Raw genomic sequence first — 6000 nt, 5'->3', positions numbered from 1 at the left:
TACGCAGACAAATAGTCATTGCCAGTTGCATGCGTCACGAATAACACTGAGCCGCCGTGTGCGGATGACTAGCGACTTGTGCACAACCTTAGAAATACTCGGCGATTTGACGGGCCTTTGCGCATGCGCAAATGGAGATGACGCCATTAAACGAATTGCATATTTTGGCTGTTATTTATGTAATTCACCTTGCGAGCAGGAGGAGATTAAAAGGTATCAAGAGTCCTGCCGTCAGGTCTATCTGGTGCAGGTTCTGAAACACGAAGAGGCCGCGTTACGGCCAGACCACACAATTTGCGTGAATTACAATAAGAAAAGAGACATATTTTTTCTATGCAAAACGTGTCGGGATGTTGCAACATAATTTTCCTCTCATATGTATGAAATGATACCTTCAATGACAAAAGGCAAAAACAATCTAAGAGAGCCATGTGACGTAAAGACGCAATGTGATTGGCTCCATCGTTACATCTGCGCTGTTGACAGCGAATACGGCTGAGCCACGAGGTGCAAGCGCCTGCACATAGCTACCCGTGACTGCGCCAAAAATAACGCTGTGCCAAATTGGCACTTGACATCAGACTGATTTGATTTTAGAAATATGGCTGTGTCATTTGGCGCAAGCTCGAATAATGCTGAGCCATCGCCCACACAGAGGAATTTTCCGTGGCTGTACCACTTCAGATACGACAGTGCCAAATAAGGCTGTGAGCACCATTCGTCTGCATGCGGCTAGCATACGTAATATCCTTTCTCCGTGGTTGCACCCGCTTAAGTTCGAAAAGTGGTTAAAATGGGCCAGTCGTACAAATTCGAACTGTGTGAGACTTTGCGATGAATCAATCAAGAATATCTGCCGAAATCAGGTTGGAACATGTAAGCATTCATCCTGACAATATCAGGCCACTTCACTCGATACATATTTACTCACTCAAAGCCCTGATGAACTCGGTCTATTTTCGTAATGTAGAGTGGCTGCTGCGTTTTCTTCCCCCGGCTGTCCGAGTGATGTTTGCATATGTACTGATAGATTTGTTATAAACCGCGAATAAAGTATCGTAAAAGCTTCCTTAAACTTGAAAATTCTGACTTTCTTCAACTCATGACGTGAATTTTGGAGTTTGATTGTGTCTTGTAGTAATTTAACCGTGATTTCATGTGTTTACGGCTAGGGTGCATCCACTATGAGAAGAGCCTAAAGATAGCCCCCTGATTTCTTGGGGATTCCCAGAATTTTTATTTATACCCACCAATCTTTCTGCAAAATTTCACTGTCCAAATCTTGTTTTTTCTGGAAAGTATACGCAGCCATGCCGCTTTTGCGGCGTGGAGGTTTTGCAGAAGAATGGGAGGAAGATATTTCGTGGGACTTACAAACATCTTGTGCCCACAATAGCCTGTATTGAGACTGCGAATGCAGACTCGCGTGTTTGAATCGCGCCTCATCCGCCATGTTGATTATCTTTTCTACTTCAACCTCGGTCACAGTAACGAATTTGTACACAGTTGTATTATTATTATACAGAACTTATATAGCGCCCTAATCAGAAAATCTCTCTAGGGCACTTTACAGAGATAAAACATTCATTGCACACAAATATTGAAAAAGATAAGATATTGATAGTACATGTAAAAACTTGTAAAAATTTAAACATTGTATTAGCTTTTAAAAAATAAGGTCTTCACTGACTTCTTATATACATCGAGACTGGAAGATTGTCTTACGGCCAAGGGCAGTGCATTCCACAGGCCAGGTGCCACCTGTTTGAAAGATCGATTTCCATGTCGTACCGTCCTGGTTCTCGGTAACGACAGAAGACACTGGTCTGTGGAACGCAACGCTCGAGTTGGCGCGTGTCTCTTTACTAAATCCTCAATGTATATTGGCGCTGTTCCATTCAGTGCCTTGTAGGCATACAGCAGAATCTTATACTGTACCCTACAATGCACCGGAAGCCAGTGAAGCTGAAAGAGAACCGGAGTTATATGGTCTCGCCGTTTTGTCCCTGTTATTATTCGAGCTGCGGTGTTCTGCACTTTTTGCAGTTTCGACATCAGTTGGTCAGTTATTCCATACAGAAGGCCATTGGCATAATCGAGTCTGGAAACTACGGTGGCTTGGACAAGAGATTTACATGCATGGTCATTTAGATAGGGTTTGATTCTGCTGACGTTTCTCAAGTGAAAGTGACAAATGCGCGATACATTATTAACATGTTTTTCCATTGTTAAAGAGGAATCCATGAAAGCCCCAAGATTTTTAACACAGTCAACAGGCTTGATCGAACAACCACCAACTCTAAGACATAACTCCTTGCAGAAATGCTCCAGGTGTTTAGGATAAAATGCAATAAACTCTGTCTTATCGTCACTTGTAGTGTATGAGATGTATGAAATCGGACTTTCCTGACCTGCCGTACAGGTTGGCTTGATATCATAATGCGATGCTCTGATTGGGGAAACATTTTCTTTCGCGGCCACCTCAGGAAATGGCGCGGAATTCAACAGGGTTAGAAACATGCGTGTTTGAATCGAGCCTCATGCGCCATGTTGATTATTCTTTTTTCTACTTCAACCTCGGTTACAGTAACGAATGTGTACACAATTGTAGTGTATGACATGTATGAAATCGGACTTTCCTGACCTTCCGTACAGGTTGGTTTGATATCATAATGCGATGCTCTGATTGGGCGAAACATTTTCTTTCGCGGCCACCTTAGGAAATGGCGCGGAATTCAACAGGGTCGGAAACATGCGTGAGGAGAAGTCGTGTTGTAGGCCCTGTTTGCAAGAGGATGGTAGTCACCATGCGTCGCCTTGATAATGCCGTGTTGCAATGAATAAATCGCGGCACTTTTAACCGGAGTGTGGCGAATGTAATTCAAAATTCCCTCCACGTTCCCAACACTCATGTGGTTATCATCGGGCGGCAGCACCAATATCGGGCTCAAATAATTTCGAAGCCTGGATAATTTGCGAATATCCATTCATGTATTCGTGTTAAAAACAAAGACCACCATCACAACACCATGCTGCGGTGAAAGTATTCCGGAACTAAGGCGAAATAATTATGTAATATGCAGTTCTACAAATTCCGTCAATCGTCTGGTAGGTAAATTCCAGTCTAAAAATAGATTACGAAGGTTTCCTGCGGAATTTTCGCTCGTTATGTGATGAATTGCTGTGTGTGATTACACCTTTAAAGCTGAACTGCATGCACAAAACCAGAGCACCCCATGCGGCAATAGTAAGAAATTCCAACGACCGAAAGGCCCTTCTGAATACGGCCTGAAACATGATAGACTTCGATGCGCTTGATTTCACAAACCAGCAAGCCGTGGGACGATGCGGACCTTCGCAGAGAATTCTGGAAGGAACAAAATAAAAAGGTCCTCTCATCGGGACCCGAACTCGAGACCTCTGGTTTTATTTGCCGACACTCTTATCCTCAAGGCCGCTGGGCTGCTGGAAAGGTTCATGCCCATTTCGCCTTGTCTTTTTTCGCCTTTTCCCATTTTGCCTTTAAAAAATATACATTTCGCCTTCTCCTATTTCGCCTTTTCCAATTTTGCCTCTTCCCAATCCGCCTTATTCTATCTCGCCTTTGTCTTTTTTCGCCTTTTCATTTTTCGCCTTATGCTATTTTGCCTCTGTTTTATCTTGCCCTATCACAAGTTGCCTTATCCATTCTTGCCTTCGTCTCAGTTTGCCATTGTCTTAATCTGCCTTCTCCTATTTCACCTTGTCCTAATTTACCTTTGTCCCAATTCGCCTTCATCCTATCTCGCCTTTACCCGCCCCGCCTTTGTATTATTTCGCCTTCTTCCTACTTTGCAACAAACTTGGTGTCTTTACCCATGTTTGTTGAGTCAATATTTCATATGAAAGTGTCTTCAACAGTGTTGAAGGGCTTCTAGGGTCCATTCGGGGGTACCCCCAACCAAAACCTGGTGGACATTGCCAAAATTACAAGTGTAGATAACTTCTCAGCCATTATAGTCATATTACATTACATACCATATTACAAAAGACTTTTGTCTCTTTTACCCATGTTTGTGGGACCAATCTTTCATATAAGAGTGTTTCCACGAATTATGTTTTGGTACCCTACCCAAGGCTGCTGCTTAATTACCAATATTTTCAAATCTTCATAACTTCTGAACCATCCACATGTAAGCTTACATGTATCTCCAAAACCAACTTAGTATCTTTACCCATGTTTGTCAAATCTTAGAGTTTTCCAAGTCTTTCATGGAAATATTTTGGCATAGTGTTTTGGCATTCTTTGATAAGTAAGACTTGTGACCTGGTACTATATAGGAGGGATGGGGGTGCTAAGTATTTTATTGATCATTCAAAGTGTGAGTGCTTCTGAAGTTCTTTATTATGGACTATGGTCAATAGGCCTACTCAAATCCAGCAATCTGGAAGATGTATTCCTTTGATCATTGGGGAATTATGAGGCCTTCTCACAGAATGAGTTAGCTCTCAAGAACGTCCCACGCAGTGTTCCCTTTGGATGGTTTTGGTATGTTTGATGTTCTTCATTCTCAGCAATGCTATAACTTAGCATGAGATAATACAAGTCCCAAAGTTTTTTTGAACAGAATCATTAAATTACTCAAAACACTCCCCCCCCCCCCCCCTGCGAATAATAGACCCCTTGCTTAACGAAGGCTGATTGATAAAAGGCGAAGTGAGATATGGCGAAACGGGAGAAGGCAAAATGGGAAGAAGGCGAATTGACACAAAGGTCAATCAAGAAAAGGCAAGATGAGATAAGGCAGGATGGAACCAAGGCAGAATAGGACAAAGGCGAAATAAGAAAAGGTAAACTAGTATAAGGCAAGATGAGAGGAAGGCGAGTTAGGAAGAAGGCCAATTGGAACAAAGGCGAGATAAGACGATGGCGAAATCGTAGAAGGCGAATTGAGAAAAGGCAAGTTAGGAGAAGGCTAAATGGGAGAAGGCAAAATTGGATAAGGCGAATAAGGTTAAGGCGAAATGGGCAGATACCGCTTGAAATGCTTGTCGTTTAATACGACTTTATAGAATGTGCAAACATTTGTGTGTAATCTTTGAGCGGCTTCCAGTGGGCAACTGCAGGAAGAAAGTAATTTTTTCTTTGCGGTGCGTGATTATGTATGCGGAGTCTACGTTTTCCCTTAGCAATGTTCACCTTTGTCTTGGTATCTTCTTCTATTACATGTACTTGAGAAAATTTCTGGTTCATCGCTCAAAAATAAAGCATAATCGCCATTCATATATTTGCTGGCAGCAGTTCACAAGGAAGCCCCCCCCCCCCCCCAGCTCAGACTGTTAGAGCGTTCGTATTCTGAGCCCGACCTTCCCGGGTTCGAATCCCTGGAGAAGATTTTGATTTTTTTCTCTTCCATAATTATCCGAGACTGTCCGCATCGTCCTGTGGCTTGCTGGTTTGTGAAATCAAGCGCATCGAAGCATTGGAGGTCTATCATGTTTCAGGCCGTATTCAGAAGGACCTTTCGATCGTTTGAATTTCTTACTATTGCCGCATGGGACGCTCTGGTTTTGTGCATGCAGTTCAGCTTTAAATGTCACGGTGCTTAGAAGTTATTTTACAATGCTATGATGGGTAGATATGTTTTATCATTCCCGTTTAGGTTTTAAAATGATGACGGGAATACCAATCAAAAACATTGGCCGGGCTCTCCTTTTCTCCACCTTACCGCATACATGGTATATATATATAACAATGAGAATAACCCTTCCCATTCCAAACGCAAAACAATTGAGCTGGACTCTTATTCCTGTAGGCGATTAGCACCCCCCCCCTCCGCCCATTGACATAATGCGTCATGTTGTCCGAAATGACTTTAGTGGTCGCACATGAAGGATGAAAATCGGGAAGCTCCCATACACAGTCATTAATTTTTCCGACTTTTTAGAGTCGTAGGACGCACCCCTGAAGTTAGGCAGTATTTTCGAAGATGTAGCCAAATGCGACGACTTTCGCTGGAC

Source organism: Lineus longissimus, chromosome 17, assembly GCF_910592395.1.
Source record: "Lineus longissimus chromosome 17, tnLinLong1.2, whole genome shotgun sequence".
Classification (NCBI taxonomy): Eukaryota; Metazoa; Nemertea; class Pilidiophora; order Heteronemertea; family Lineidae; genus Lineus; species Lineus longissimus.
This window is presented reverse-complemented; position numbering follows the sequence as displayed.